Consider the following 16,777-nt stretch of genomic DNA (forward strand, 5'->3'; position numbering starts at 1 on the left):
AAGCAATATTGAAATAACTTTGTCAGGCAGTTGTTATGAAAGTCATAAGAAAGGAGCTCCATAACTGAGTTTCATTTCCCATTCCAAAGAGCTTTTTTTCCACAAATAAGAGTCCATAAAGGATGACTGGGGATAATCCACTTGATACTCGTCCCAGTAGAATATTCTGCCAGGAGCTCAAAATGCAAGTTTGGCTCGCCCTCACCGAGAAGGAGTAAAATCCGGATGCCACACATATTGGACAAGTTCTCTGACCACTAGATGGCTATTCAAAAGGAGACTGCTTATATTATCACCATCACTATAGATTTAACTTTCCTTTTGTTTGCTTTTCTGTAAAATGCCGAAGAGGACCAGGACACTTAAAGCAGGTCAGGGATTGGACCACTTTTATTGTCCTTAGCAAGAATGGAGGTCTTGTTTTGGCAAGAAAGGATGAAAACAAGCTTGATGACCTTATTTTAAACTTATTTTTATATACTTGAGTGCTGAGTCAGAGTCAGTCGTGAAGGTAACTATAACCTCAGGCTCTGAGTCTATAAATTGCGTTGAATTCACAGAGAATGAAAAAATGAAAAGAAAAAAAAAAACAACAACAAAACAACCCAAACCACAGACCTGTGATTTTCACTCAAGGTTTGTTGAGTGCTGTGGTCAACTGAAATGCTATTTTTCTTTTATGAAAAAAGTTACAACATATGACTGCCATAGCACTTACAATTATGTTGGCCTTGTGTGGAAGCACTGATGGCAATTCCACTTCCATTGACTATAAATTAATCAGTGCAGAAATTGCTGTTCTTTCTTCCTTCACCAAACTAATTTGGAGAGATACTAACAACAGAACATTATGTACTTTTTGCCTTTCCTTTTCTCTTCCCATCTGATGGCATTTGCTCACAACACAGAGAAACGGATTTTCTATTAGCTTCTGCTAAATACATAAGCTATGAAATACGCTAAAAAAGCCATGAAAATCTTAAAGTGAATACAAAGACAGAAAATGTACGACAACAGAATATATGTTTAATTGTATGTGGGCCTTCAGCGATAAAGAAAAGAAACATCATGGTTGGAGTTGCTGATATTTGGCAAGTAGGTCACACAACTGGAATGATAAAAGCACTGGTTATAAGCATAGACAAAATCAGATTATTTGGTGGAGAAGATTGTATTTTATGTCACAGACACCACTGCTGCATTCAGAAAGATATTGGAAATCTAGTCTTAATTTTTCTATTACTTTTACCATGCCAAAAAAATGCATCAGCATTTAATCACATCCCTCTCAGATTACTGAACCTTTCACTGGATGCCCAGCCTCTTGATAGCTTTCTTTGGAGAAGGGGCAGGCAATCTCCTGCACTGATTGCTTTTTGGGTGTCTGCACTAATTCGAGAAGAGCCAAAGAAATTGGTTTTCAAAAATCCAGTCTTGTTGGAAAGGGACATTTTTATCCTCACCTACAGCCGTTCAAGGCACAAAAAATATCCATAATTTTGAGGTTATTGGAGATACTGGCATCTAGTCTGTAACACAGGGCCCAACGTTCTTCCTTGAGATGATACATATTCATCTTTCACCCTGCATTAGTAAGCATACAGACTGGACATAGCCCTAGAGGGCATACGAGAAATGAAAACAAGGACAGGCCATCAAAGGAGGGTCATAAAAGCGTAACTCGGACATTTAGAGATAAAAGCAGGAAGGTCAAATTTCATCTGCAGATAAAAACTAGCTAGATACATAAAGGATAAGAAGAAAGGACTCGACAAGTGTGCTAGTAATAAAAGAAGATTCGGGGAAAATGTGGTGCCTTTTTGAAGTAGGAAGCACCTTGGCAACAATAGTCTGATCAGCCTCACCTCAGTCCCTGGAAAGGTCTTGGGGCATTGTCTTCTTGCAATCCATTTCCAGTTACTCAAAAGACAAGAAGACAGTAAGGTACCAGCAGCCTGAATTTACCAGCTGCAAACCCTGCTTGATCAACGTGATTGTGAGTAGATTAACAGGTGATGATAAATTAAGGGGCTTGGGTGGAGGACTGAACTGTGGGGCTTTAAGCCAGAGGGAAGTTGAGAAGCTTGAGGGCTGAAGCTTCACAAAGTTCAGCAAAAATAAGTTTTGCTCCTTAATAGTAAGGAGCAGAATAATAATAACCCCATAATAATAATAGGTTAGGGAGAAGCTGCAAGTGTAACAGCCTGCTGAAAAGAATCTGGAGTTTACAGTGGATGTGAGATTGTAAATGTTGCAGTCATACTACGTATATACTGAGATTAAAATGAATCTTTCATCTCTCTTCATGAGGTATAGAAAGGAACAGATCGTGGCTTTGGTCATCTCAATGTGAAAGATATTTATTTCATATCTTGCATTTTTTCATTTCCTGTGAACTTTTCATGTCATTGGACAGGTCAGTAATATTTGTATTAACTTTAAAAAGGTAAGTTATCACCAAAACAGCCATCACTTCTAACTTTGCATTTAATATCCACATAAAAAAATGGGAAACGAATTTAATTTACATATTGAAACATACCTTTAAACTAGGAAACTAAACAGTCTTGAGATTCAAAGCCCAACATAGCACAAGTAGCTGCGCGCATATTATTTATCAAAAGTCTCAGGCTCTCAAGAGGAGGTCTGGACTAGACTAAATCCCAAACTGTGCTCAGGAAGTGCTTGGGGCAGTATTGGCTGGTAAAGACTGCCAGGTGTGGTTGTCACAATTAAATAGTTTAGACAGTTGAGTTGCTGTGCCTGTTCCTTTTACTATGCTACTTAATTTACTAATATAGAAGTAGCAAAAGGGGCTGAGAAGGCCCAGTAAAGAGAACAAATCCTACAAGGCAACATGGCAAAACGAAGCTTTAAAAAAATAATAATAAGAGGTCTGTAGCTCAGTGCTACATCTGAAGTATAAAAGACTTTACATTTTTATATAGAAAAGAAACTTTTACTTATGTTTTACAAATACCAAAAGTGATCTGGCAAGATGAAACACTTTCAGGTCATGACATCATGTGACCCAGACAAATTACACCTAATGGCCTCAAATTCAGGGCCAGCAACAAAGACTTAGCACATATCTGAGCAGCATAGAGTGACTGACAGTATACGCTCACGCTTCAACCCTTGCAAGATGTTCAAAGGACAGTCTTAAAAGAGGGCAGATTCAGAAAAAAGGGATCCTTGTGATGTAAGGCTTGTAAAGCATACTCTATCCAGCTAGCCAGAGAGAAGCTATGGAGGTCACTTGTCCTGGATAATGGGTACTTACCCAGTGTGGGAAACAGAGAAGTTTTTCAGTCCTACAGACGAGAGCGTGAGATGGCACAGCTGCTAGAAGTTGAAGGCAGGGCACTTCCCTGAGGATGAAAATTAAACATTGCAACAGTTCATCAAAAGAGTTGGGGGAACATTAAACTCTCACAGAAATATTGAATTTCATTTTAAAAGCCAGCCATTGATCCATCTCCTGGGAGCAATCCTGTAGTCAGTGCTCAGAGCAAGCCTGCGCAGATCACCATGTGGTCCCATGGCAACATTTGAGTTTCTCTGTGCTGAGCTGCCCCGTAAAATGACGTGACACATCAGACTGGGTCAGAGTCCTCAATGTGTGTCCTGTCGTGCCCTGTGCCCAGATATTGGCCAGGAGCCCAATACCAGCCAGTCTCTCTGGAGGCACAACAGTTAAGACAAGTCCCATCTTGGAGCTACATGTGCTGCTAGTGAGAGCATAGAGGCCAATTCTAGCCTGTTTGAAACACTCTTGGTTTGAGGGCATTATAGGCTTCTTTTGAATTTCCTCCCATCGCTGCCTTCACATTATTCTTTGGACAAAAGGACTTCTCAGCTCAAGAAGCTCCCACTTGTCTTCTACTGCATAACTGCTCAGGTTGCATGTGAAAAACAAGCAACCCCTCCTCCCCCACGCCAACCAAATGCTTTTGCGGAGTTTTTGATGGCTAACTGTTGGCAGGGAATTAAAAATGCCCCTACTGTGGCTGTGAAAAAGAGAGTTAGAGTTAACATTTTAATGATTGCTAAGACCTGACAACAATAAAAGGGGATAATTAGCAATAACTTAAAGAGCAGGCTGTTGTTATAAAATGTAATTCCCAAATCCATTTCTCTCTAGTTCTTTTCTGAAATAATAAATGTTTTCTGGTTGTCCAGGCCTAGGCTTCCTAACAGCCCCCAACACACTGTGGGTGTGCTAGGACATTATTAACACCATAAGCAACCTGTTAGTTAAGGTTCCTAGTGAAGGGGTTTGGGCAAACTCAGAGGTTTTCTCTGTATAGTAGATAGTGTGGATTGACTGACATTGCATAAACTGAAGGCCAGCTAACATACACAGTTCAGTTCTCACCCCCACAAAACCAGAAGGTGGACGCATCTGAACTACCCTGGGCATGATCTACAGCATGTGCTAACTCCTGAGCTGGGCCTGGGACTGCTGGGCCCGGGCCGATGCTGAGAAATTAATGGTGAGGAAAATAGTGCCTTGGTGCTTGTGTCCGTGCACCAGCCCTTTTTAAGGACTAAATGCATGTATAGAGGAAGGCAGGGTATCTCAGCAGAATAACACTAACAGCATGAACACAGGTCTACTAAATTACAGTGCTGCAAAAATATCCGCTGTGGCTTTGGAATTACCTTCTCTGGTTGAAAGCAGAGGGACCAAACTTAAAATGTTATTCTGGACAACAAGCTTATTAAGAGGGAAATATATAGTGTGAGCATAATTTTGGTGCTACCCAGCTGTTTCTTTTGCCTTAGTCTTCCATTCTGTGAGTGCTTGTATGCTAATATAACATCATACAATAGGTCAGAAATAGCTTAAGATCTAACTAGTAAAATTGTATGCCATTACACCAATTTTTGATAATAGATGAAGCCTAGAAACAAGAAAAAGAAACAGAAGGCTGAGCAGAGATTTCATACAAATAGAATCCATGCTGCCATATCAAAACCAAGTAGTAAAATAGGATTTCAGTTCAATTGGTTTGTAAATAAAATAATTGCTGGGATACTGGAAATCTGGGATGTCCAAGTAATTGCATGCCTAAACGAGCAAAGAAAAGGGAAAGGATTCAGGCAAAATAACACGTAAGCAGACCCTGGACAAGGAGATGTGGGAGTCTTGCCACCAGCTGGTCAGTTCTGAAGGAGAAGTGATGCCTTTCACAGACGACGCATGTGAGGAGATAAACTGCAGTTGTCTGGAAAATATGAACAAAACATGCCTGCCCAGAAACACAAGCATCAGAATGCCTTGGGGTGTTTGGATGTATGGCTAGTAGCAAAATTAGACAGGCTTCTTGCCCAGCCTGCCCTAGAAGTTATCAAAAGAAGTGATGACTACATCATTTCCACTTATTATTTGACAATCTTCTCTGATTAAATGAAAGAAATCACCAAAGATGTCAAATTCAAACATACAGTGCTTCAGGGCTATTTATGATTTGTACAAACGCCCTCCCCCAGACAAATAACTTTCTTAAATGCAGAGGACATGCAATGGAGGGGATTTGACAGCTCTAACTAGCTTAAACTCTCGTTAGAGAAAGAGTAGACCTCATTGTTTGACTCTAGACAGCTGCTGAAGTGCAGAAATTTCCTGTAAAGTTTGCAATGCGGCAGAAGGAATGCAAATGTTCGTTGGCGTAAACACATTTTCTCAAAATCCCCCAACTCCCCAGATTTCCAATTCCCTTTTAATCCTTCTAAACTCATTACAGGAAACTACTTTCCCGTGGATCAAAAATCGCAAAAATAAAACCAGAACATCTCTGTGGTTATTTCTGTCTACCTTCCCCAAAGACTAATCAGCCTATGAATACTACACATGTTCATCCCAGACAAAGATATACTTCATCAGCTATCATAAAGATGAAACTCCGTTTGAGATGAAGCTGTCTATGCAGGTATTCAGTCTGAGATGAAGATATCTAAATTAATAGGTGTCTATAGGCACATCAAGTGTCTCATTTCTCATTATAGTCAACGGAGGTATTCTCATTGGCGCAGGGAAAGCAATTCAGCTCATCCTTCAGCAGAGACCTAAAATGAAATTCAGCTTCCTAGGCATTGAATGTCAAGTATCATTTCAGGTGTGGTGCGTATATTCTGTGTCCCTCAGTAGGTATCTTGCACATCCCGACGTGTCTGAACTGCCACTAGGGGATGGCATAGAGGCAGCTGAATCCTGCCCATCATGCTTCGTGAGCTAACTCACTCCATTGGCTGTAACGGAAACTTCAACACGTAGAGCACACCTAGAAACCTAAATGGGAGTCTTGAGCTGAATCCTGCCTCCAAAACCTGTTATGGACCCTCTCTAGGTGACAAGAAGCACATGCTGTACACCAGACTATTTGATATTAGCTGACGTGGGTAGATAAAGTTACATTATTTCAGCAGAGAAATTAAGACTAAGTGAGATGATGCAATTGTGTAAATAAATATGTCTGAGTTGGGGTATATCCCATGTTTTATTTTAGGTGCCAGAGGGTTTCAGAAGCTTGTAGAATGCATAGAGCTGGTGAAGCAGAACAAGGTAGAATAACTCAGGTTGGAGAGATCTCAGGAGTCTATAGTCCCATCTCCTGTAGGGTCGGCTATGAGGTCTGACCAGGTTGCCAAGGCCTTATTCCAGTCAGGTTCTGAAAACCTCCAGGGATGGAGACCGCACAACCTCTTTGGGTAATCTGTTGCAAATGAAACAGAACTCCAAATAGTCCTCATTTACTTTGCGTGTGCCTTTGAGAAAGTTGCTTAGAGGTTAATTTTCAGAAACATGTAGCCATTGCATGCAGTCCTGAAGAGGCTGAATAGGAGGAAGGAAAGGATTCAATCAGATATCCACAGACAATGGCAAATTGCAAGGAGTTCTGCCATAAGTGTCATTAATAAGAACAGTCTGGATACTACGTTCCTATTTCAGGACAAGAGATGAGAACAACCTCACAACAGGCCAAGTTATGTATGGCAAGCGGTACATGAGGCCTGACTCCATCTTTGCCCCACAGTTAAGACTGCACAGAGTCCCATTCCGCTCCTCTCAAGAAATTGGACAGCAGATACAGAAAAGTAATGTGGAATTAGAAGAGTGAGAGAGAGACAAAACTAAAAATGAAACAAAAGCTGTAACCAACAATATTTAAAACGAGCTGAATCTTGGACTCTCTCTAGAGTCAACTAAAGCAATTAATTTAGCAAAGAAGGAACTATACCATAACTGAGCAACATATGTGGGCTTACAGTGATGTCCTCTGTAATGGGAATGTTTATTCTGGAATTACTATGTAATATAGCCATTTCTACTCTTGTTCAAGGAAAAGAACATGCAATTTTTAGAAAGAAAAACTACTGAGAAGACCAAAACTCCAGATTTACATCTTTTATTTGTCTACCAGTACTTTCATGAAGAATATTTAGTCATCTGCAGGTGTATTAGATCTTTTCTATTCACAGTAGGTTTTATTATAGGAGCTTGAAATGCGTTTTCAACAAGGACAGTGACACTTAACCGCTACCAAATGGCTTTCTGATATAGGAATAGCTAGTTCCTGTCTCACCTTATATGTTATGTTTAAATTTGCTCATTTATAAGGGCAGAGAAGTATATGGAAAAAAGTCCCTAGTACCAAGAAATATAGTCAGATACATCAGAGAAAAGAGTATATCCAGATAATGAGTTGTGGAGATGGGTTCCTGAGCAAACAACCAGGGACTTTAGAAGTAATTCAGTCAGTTTGAGAAACAAATTGGTTTGGGCACTTTACACCATTATGTAATGGAAAATTTAATTAAAAATTAAGAAACTTGTCCAACCTTTGTATTTCCTGGCCCTAATTTAGCTAGGTCTGTTACAAAACCTTTCTTTTATGAGGGTAAATTACATTCTGTCTGTGAACTATGGAAACATTTCATTCCCACTTCAGCTGTGGAGACAGAAGCACGGTCACCGTCACCTCTGCTTCACTAATGGCTGTGTGCCAAAGGAACATGGAAAACATAAGAAACTCTAGGCCGCATTCTTTTCTCCTCTGCTACAACACCTTAAAAAATAAAGGAATTCTCTATTTGTAAAGGTGGAGAAATTTTTGCGTAGAGCGTGGAAAATGTCAACATTCATAAGAAATACATTTCTTCTCAGACCCTTAAAATCATTCACAAGTTTTTCAATTCATTAAATCTGATGTTACCACTTGCAGAGTGAGCTACATACGTCCAGATCAGTGTGGAATCAACAGCTATTGGTTCTTAGAGTAGTAATTAACATTCATACTAGAATTCCCATCTGGAAGAATATTGTTGCTGTTTACCATTTGAGATCAGTGGATTTTAAGTTAATTTTTACATGAAATGATACAGTACTTTGCTGCAGGCAATACTGATTCGGTACACTGGAGTTTCTTTAAAACTGTCAATTTCCAGAGCACAGAAAACGGACAAGTAATTGAGATACAAGCAAGCACTGATTTTGGAGATCAGTTCTTGGCTTCATAGCTTGTTAGCTGAAGTAAATGAGGAAGAGTTAAGAGAGAAAAGGGGGATAAGAGCTAGGGATATTAATAATATAATAAATAGCATCTCCTAAACTTAAGTTGACCGCTGTTATATAAAAAAAGCGGCTGGCAAATACAACCAGTCCACAACACAGAATGAGTGTGGAATGGGAAGCCGTTCCCCCAAAAGGCACAGCATCTGTTTTCTTATCATCTGTCCTCAGCTACCAGCCGGAGCAGAGAGGTGCTGCAGCTTGCTTCCCGTCCCTATAATGCTTCTGGGATTGTAAAGGTTTGTGTACTCCTACTATTCCAGCACCCAGGACCTCCCTATCACTGCTGCACTTGCTTTTGTCTCCTTCAGGCTGCTTTTTAGCTCACCCAGACCAGGCCTTATGAGCCAGCAGGGATGACAGGGAGGAAGGGGGATTAGATCTGAGAACCTGACTCATGCGAGAGATTAACAAATAAAAAAGTAAAAAAACTGCTCACTGTGTCTTCCAACAAAAGAATAAGGGCTATAAAATAAAACTAGAGTGTGGCTGACCCCCCTCAAAAATGAAAGTAGTTGTTATCAGTGCAAGTAAAAGTCCCTCTGTGAAAGTGATGAAAAGATGTGAATGCTAAATTTCATATAGCTCATAAAAAATTATTAGATACGTCCAAGGAAGTCCATATGTCGGTGAAGGTTTACTAAATACGAATCCACCTCTTCATAAAGAAAGCTTGAGCTGCAGAGTGCTGAAAGTTCAAAAAGCATCCTGATGTCCCTGTACCCTGGGCATCTCCTGATGGCCGTTGGGGATGATGTGACGCCAGATGGGCTGGTGCAGTCACTCTTTCTGTTCTCACGGTCTGTATTGCCCTTATGTTAAAAATTGCTAACGGGCTTCAGACTCCCTCTCTAATGCTCAGAGAGCTGAGCCCTAATAAGTAGCAGAAGATGAAGAGCAAATACACCTCCTGCTTCTAATTTTGCACTGTAGCTGCCGCAGAGGGGACAGAATGTGGCCCAGCATTTCTCCAGTAAGAATAAGAAAAAGGAAATGAACACTTTGACCAGATAGGTTCTTCTGAAAGCAGTCCACTTCAGTGCTTGCGTGAATACTGATGAACACCAAAATGAGTTTCAGCTGCCTTTTCCTGTGGAAAATATCCTGGGATCTTGTATGGGAATGAAAACAAAGAGATCATAGAAATCATAACTGCGTGCAACTAAGTGAAAAACATTGACTTGGGTTAGGTTAGCTATTCAAACATCTGCATAACACCCTCAAACTCTTTGAATGAAATTTGTTTCTTCAAATATTTTGCTGAATATGTTCAGTAAAGATTTAGGAGTCATATGATGGAGATAGCTAAACCTGAGCACATGCCATCTCAAACGATGACTAAAATGTATCTTGTAAAGCCATTAAAGTCTAACAAATGCAAAAAATCCTACATGGGAAAAAATATATTTATGCAAATGTTCCCCAATAAGATGATTTTGCATAAATAGAACCGATGTAACTGAGGTTTTAAAATTACTGTAGCCCACTGAAGAAATCTTTATACTTTGTAATCCTGTTCCAGTAAACTGGATCATTTTGAGCATATGGACAGTTAGATGTGAGATGCTACTGCATGAATTTAAAGGTCACGGCATCATTGGAAAAGTGATTTCCCAGCAATGTGTCCTGTGCCCTTGACTTTATTATGATTTGTCCATTCTTAATGTTTCTGTTTATCAGTTTGGTATCCTTGCTGGCTACATCGTGCATTTTAAAAGCAAACATTACAAATCAAAGGATGATTCTTTGGAAATGGAAATCTGAAAGTTTGAAAGATTTCCTGCCTAAGAGAAAAAAATCACAAAATATCAATTAAGAGTTATTTCGCTTTTACTGTTTAAATATGTCTGCACATATTTAAGTGTAGGATTAATGAATATTGAATCATTTGGCCTCAATTTTCCGTAACTCTTTCCGTTGTAGAAAAGTATGAGAGCTGTATTGATATAGATATGTCTAATCTCCTGAACAAACAAGTAAAATGGCAATTTTGAGGAGGAAAAAAGTGAGTATTTACACAAAATATAAGAGCATCTTTGTCTCTTGTGTACCTGTATTTTTAAGAATACTGATATTAAAAGTGCATAATGTAACTTGTAAAAATGTCAAACTCTGCAGCTTGTAAGTAAAAAAACAACAAAAACTTATGATATTTGTGCCAGTCTTGAAGAAAAAAAGCAAATGAGGGAAGACAGCAAAGTTATACAGTCACATTTTTATAACAAACAATTTTTATTCTCCAGATACTGTTGGGGTGAAAATTTTAAAGCAAGGTTCATACTTAGTGGTTTTTTGGGAAGAAATCAAATAGTTGCCTTGTAAATCAAGAGAGCTAGTTAAATGCCCCCTACTGCTATTCTAATTGCATATTTTGTAATAAATAGTGTACCAGAGAAGTACTTGCAACTTTTGTTATAAATTGCTGTCAAGAGGTTTTATTGTGCAAACGCAGATATAAACTTTAATGGTTACAATGAGAAGACATTTAATTATGTGGTTATATGGTGGTATCTGCACATTTGTGATTGAACACAAAGCTTAACCGTGTATTTTAGCTGGATGCTTTCATTCTGCAAAGTTGTACGGTTCTTGTTAAAAGATAGTGATGATAAAATGCCTTTGTACATGTTTTATAATGAGGAGTTTAACCTGCAGACAACAAATAGATTGAGTAAGTCACATGCAGAGAGTTTAGAACAGAGGTTTGATCCAACCCTACAGGATCTTTAAACTTTCATAGTCCACATAAATGCAGTGATTGGAGTCCTCCGAAGTGTTTGTGAATGCACTCACTTTGGCTGCTGTAAAGAATAAGGCTGAGGCCGGAGGAATCCATGTGCATAGGCACTAGCAGCTATGTCCTACATATATTGCTTTCAAAGCAACCACAGTCTCTAGAATATAAACTTCTATATTTACAACCACTGTTGCCTAGATGCATGCTGTTTGATCTTTTTTCTTCTGAAGTCTACACAGAAGAATGATATTAAAGGTCCATTATCCAATGTAATTTTGCTTCCCCAGTGGTATTTATGATTGTACTGTTATCTCAGCTGTGTTACTGTAAAATTTGGAATAGCTTCAAGGAAATCAGTGCAATTGCTCCAGATTAATGTTGTTATCACTTATATCCAAATGTTGCTTTTAGTCATGTAAGACATTTAACTTCCTTGCACATTGTCATTTCTATGTAGTGGTGAAAAGAAGCCATTATCAAAATAAAGTAATGCCGTGGAGCCTTGGAATGGTCATGAGACAGAGAAGAGATCAGAAATTGAGACATTAGTTCTGGTGACCCTGACATCTTTGCTAGTCATAAGTAGCTCCATCAAATTCAGGTAAGTAACTAGAAGCAGAGTAAAGCTATTGAGTGGGAGTACTCAGGTGTAGTGCAAGTACTCTGCGGTTGCGTGATCTAACAAACCAAAATTCAGCAAAGTTTCTTCAGAGCTTCCAAAACATTGTGGCTCCAGGGTGATAGAATGCTTAGAGTACAACTTTAAGCATAAGAAAAGGAAAAGCAAGGGGACCACACCACTTCTTAAAGTTAGTCAGGTCCTTAAATCCCTTTTTAATTTGGGAATTACATTTTTACTCTGTGTGCGTACACAGAAGGAATGACATGCAGAATGATAATAAATTAGGTAGGCTTGACTGAACTGCTATACAAAATGCGCTAGGCAGCAGGTGGTAACATTCCTATTTCTGCTTCTGTCTGAGTTTAATGTCAGAAGTTGTACATTACATTTTATTAAGACATTGGACAACTACAGACACGCTCCCAGGCATGCAGGAAAAACATTCTGTAATTTGGATTAGCTCATTGGTATATGAAAGGAATTGGAGATGCTCTGTGGTCTTTTTAAAGCTCAGAAAAAACGTGCAAAATGAAGGCTTTCCTAAGCAGAAAGAAAGGATGAAAGATGAACAACCAGCTAGTTGTATAAGGAGCAGACAGTAATTTCTAGGAAGAAACTGCGTATGAAGAAGCGAGCAGGAAGACTACCACAGAAGTGGGAGATCAAGAGCTATGACTTCATGATACACAGACTAGATTGATGAACTGTCTTGCAGAGTGTGAAAACAGGTAGCTGATGGCCAGAAGACGTTTGTCTTCCATCATAACTACTACAACAGGCAGGTAAAAACCTACCATTCCTTTGTACAATCACAATTCAATTTGCTTTAGGTTTCTCTTCATCCCAGCCTTCAGCATGACATACTTCTATTAACTGGGAAGGAGTGGATTAACTTCTGGGTAAAATGGGAGAAGGTACTTTCAAGGGCTGACTCTATCTCTGTACCCGACTTTTCATGTGACCTTGAACGAGACATTCACAGCCAAATTTTCTTCTTACGCTTTACTCACAGTTTACATTAATTTCCACCTTTCCAGGGATGAACTCATTTGGTCTAAATAGTCTTTTATTTTCTATTAGCTCCATTCATCTTAACTGAGCTATTTACAGTGTAAACTTAACTGCTGCTATGCTGGGCAAAACCGGGCTCTCTGCATTGCAGATTTTCATCCACAAAAATGATGGTAGAAATGGCAATCTGACTCAGGGAGATACAGCAAGACTAATTCATTAGAGCCCTTAAAACGCCTTTCATAAATGAGAAAAACCTCTGGGGAATCTGGTGTTAGGTAGATGCAGTAATAGCCTTTTTGCCTCCTAGGTGGAGCTAAAGCACTTGTCTGCTGTACCTTGGCTTGTGGGATGGAGGAAAGCAAGTAACGTGACAAATATCATTGCCTCCTCTTGCATTTCATGATTAGTATTACCTGCAATCTTACACATTCCTAAGAACGTATTTTACAGAATAATATTTTAAAAAGTTTTGTCTCCATTCTGTAAGGACAATCTTTTGTGAGTGGAAATCAGTCTAAAATTTACAAAGCCTTTTTTAACTTCTCTGCAGCCAGGCAGTGCTTCTCACTGGACGTATGTCTCAGCAAGCGCTGCCAGGTATCCAGTTCAGCTTTCTGGAGAATTAACGTTCATTTTTCTTCCCCCTAGTCCTCATAAAGGATAGAAAAAGGACAGCTGGCCCCAGGATAGAGACTAAATGTACAGTCTAGACGAGACCTTATAAAGGAAGACATGCCACAATGTTGAAAGCAAGAAATTTGAAATTGAAGCCTACAAAAAGAAGAGACCATCCTGAGCTGAGTGTACACACAAAAGCAAAGCAAACCTTGCAGCTTTATTGACTTGCAAACAAACACAACCTAACAAAACCTAGCAAAAAAACCCCACAAGAACAAACGCAACAGTGCCATTCACATACACATTCTGTTGCTGGGAAGGTCATACAATGTTAGGAAAAGGGTATTCTTTTTCAGAGCTCTGGTGAAACTTCAGTTGTCATAAGCACATATATAGGCCTGTATCTATCTGTGCAATTCAGTACCAATCAGTATGCTAATTCATGTAATTTTTACAGTCTTGTTTGTGGTGAACATCAGTATGCAGTGCACTCTGCATGCCCACAGCTTGGGGTGAAATAGACTGAGTGAAAAAATGGAGGAGATGTACCAAAAAAAACGCAGGGTGAAAGTGGAAAGGGAAGAGCCAAAAGCTCTTCCTACTGTACAGAAAGACAAAAGACTTACAATAGATGTGTCCAGAGTCTAAGAACATTAAAAAAAAAATAGGAACACCATACCTAAAGAAGATTTTTCACAGTCCAAGAAGAGAAAGAGGATCAAGAGGTGGCTGGTGACCAGTGCACCAGCTGCAGGCTAGTGTCAACTAGCACCTGGGGAAAAGATCTTGACTATCGGGAAGACAAAGTAGTAAGAGAAACTGCTATAGCAAGTTGGCAAAGCAGAGTCACTACAGAAGAGAAGGTCAGATCCTTTTCTCTGGGTTGCTGAGCTTGTGTCTACGCTTTTGGACTCATGGAACAAACAGATCTGAACTGCAGCCAACTAGGCGCTGCTGGATCTTTATGTCTGGCATCTGGCCTGTCTACATTGCTTGTGATTTGAATGGCACTGATTTATTGCAATATCTTACGGTAGTTTTTAATTATTTAATTTGCTGCTTAAGGTGATTTTTAATTATTTAATTCATGTTTGTTGCCTTATGTTGCTGCATATAATAATCTATGACACTGATCCTGCAATGACTTCCTTATTGGTGTGTCTCTTTTCCACTGTGGATCTGCATAAAGGGTCTATGCATGTGATGCAGGCTGTCCTCACTTCTTTGAATTAAGCAATAATTATCTTTAAAAAATAAGCACTGGAATGTATTTTGATTCAGATTTTTAACTCTCTGATACAAATAACCTGCAATACATTTGAACTAATCTACGGAGATCAGTTTAATGCAGCAGAACAGAGTGGAAATTTATTAATGTGAATGTGCGAATGTGGTATATTTGCTTGGTAATGAGTAGAACATGTAGGACAAGTCATCTGCAAATTGATATGTAGACAAATCTGTGTACCCAGAAGTTCTACTTCCTTAGGGGCTTGCAAAAGCAATCCTTTTTTCAAAATACCTTTAATGCCAAGGGTCTTTGTTTACCCCATCCTTATTCTCCCCTGGGGTTTTTCCCTCTTGTCTATAACAGAATCCATATGTCTTAGAGGAACTAAGATTCTTAAATTATTACTTGATAAAGAAAATCAGATATTTATGTTGTGATACCAACCATATGTTATGGAAACTGGAGTATTCGTAAATCAAGCTCCAGGTTTAAAAACGGACATACGTGATGACACCGTAACTACATATGGACTTATACCAAGTTCTCATAAGACAAAATCTTCTGAACAGGTGTAAAATTCTAAAATTCTGGACTGCCATCTATTTTTATTCTGTATCATACTCTGAATCTGGAAACCAATGAAAAACAGGCTATTTTAATGTTTTTTGAGCCCTGTCATTAGAATATGGTCAGTATGTTCATATAGGTATTAAAATGAGATTTTTTGCCAAGGGCATCATCCCTCCTTGAATTTCCTTGTGTGAGGTTGGAGTGACTGTGTGACACTTTGTTTTGATATGGTACAGCACGTTCTATAGGCATACACATCCTGACCCTGCTCATTCAGAGCACTGTATACAGTATGTTTCACAAGTTTAATAGATATGTTTTAAATCCAGACCAGGTTGCTGTCTGGAAACCGAGGCCACAATTTTCCGTGTAAGAGTCATACCTCAACTCCAGACCTTCTAGTTGAGTAATATTATGCCAGAAAACAGGATCACGTGAAATTCAGGCTCCCTCTCACTATTTCAATGTATTTCCTCCTCCAGGCATGCCTAAGTATTGCAAATACACAATCCTGATTAACAGCCAAATTCCATAACAATTCTCTAGTTTATACACCATGGAGTCCTCTGAGAAGTTACTCATACTCTTCAAAGATGGAAATATCCCATGGCCAATAAAACTTGTTAGTATTTTGTAACTGTGTAGTCTACGTTTTGGCATGGCACACAGTATAAAGCAGATTAAAATAAGAAGCATTACATAAGCCTTTAAAGAATATCTACATCGGCCATATCTTGTCATCTTCCTCTGGCAAAATCACTACTGACGTCTTGGCCAGATTCTCAAACACAGCAAATGCAGTTCCTACCATCTGTTAGACCTCATGCCACAGCAGAGAGAAACTCTGTACCCTCATGTTTACTTCACTTGTCCTTCAAAACATCTATGCTTATGTATGCCCAGATGTTTTCTTTGTTGTTTTAATTTAAATTTAATTTAAATATGCTTTCAGAAAAACATGCGCCTGAAGGATCAGAATCACATTAGTGCATTGCATTCGCTGGAATTCAAACAGTTTACATAAAGAGGGAATTTATCCCTGTGCTTTGACAGAGCTGCCATGGAACCAGTTTGCACTTGGAAGAGGGAGTGTCAAGGCACGTTGAAGGCTTAGCTAAGAAACCAAGCCCATGGTCTAACCCATAGCTGAGCACAGCTGAAAATTAATCTTAATTAGGCTGCAATTACTTTATGACAAGATTTGCATCTCAGTTGATGACAGACGGAAACAAACACGGAACTGATGTCCGGGATCACTGGACTATCCAGTCATCATGGCCCATGGATACAGAGGCTTTGGGACTTACTGCAGCTTCTGTGAACTTGAATGCTGCGGCAATTCCTGATGGAGGGAACAGCAAGAAGAAGGTATTCAGAGGCCTTTCTTCATGACTGTTACTTCAACTGAAT

The sequence above is a fragment of the Chroicocephalus ridibundus genome, chromosome 3 (assembly GCF_963924245.1).
Source record: "Chroicocephalus ridibundus chromosome 3, bChrRid1.1, whole genome shotgun sequence".
Lineage (NCBI taxonomy): Eukaryota > Metazoa > Chordata > Aves > Charadriiformes > Laridae > Chroicocephalus > Chroicocephalus ridibundus.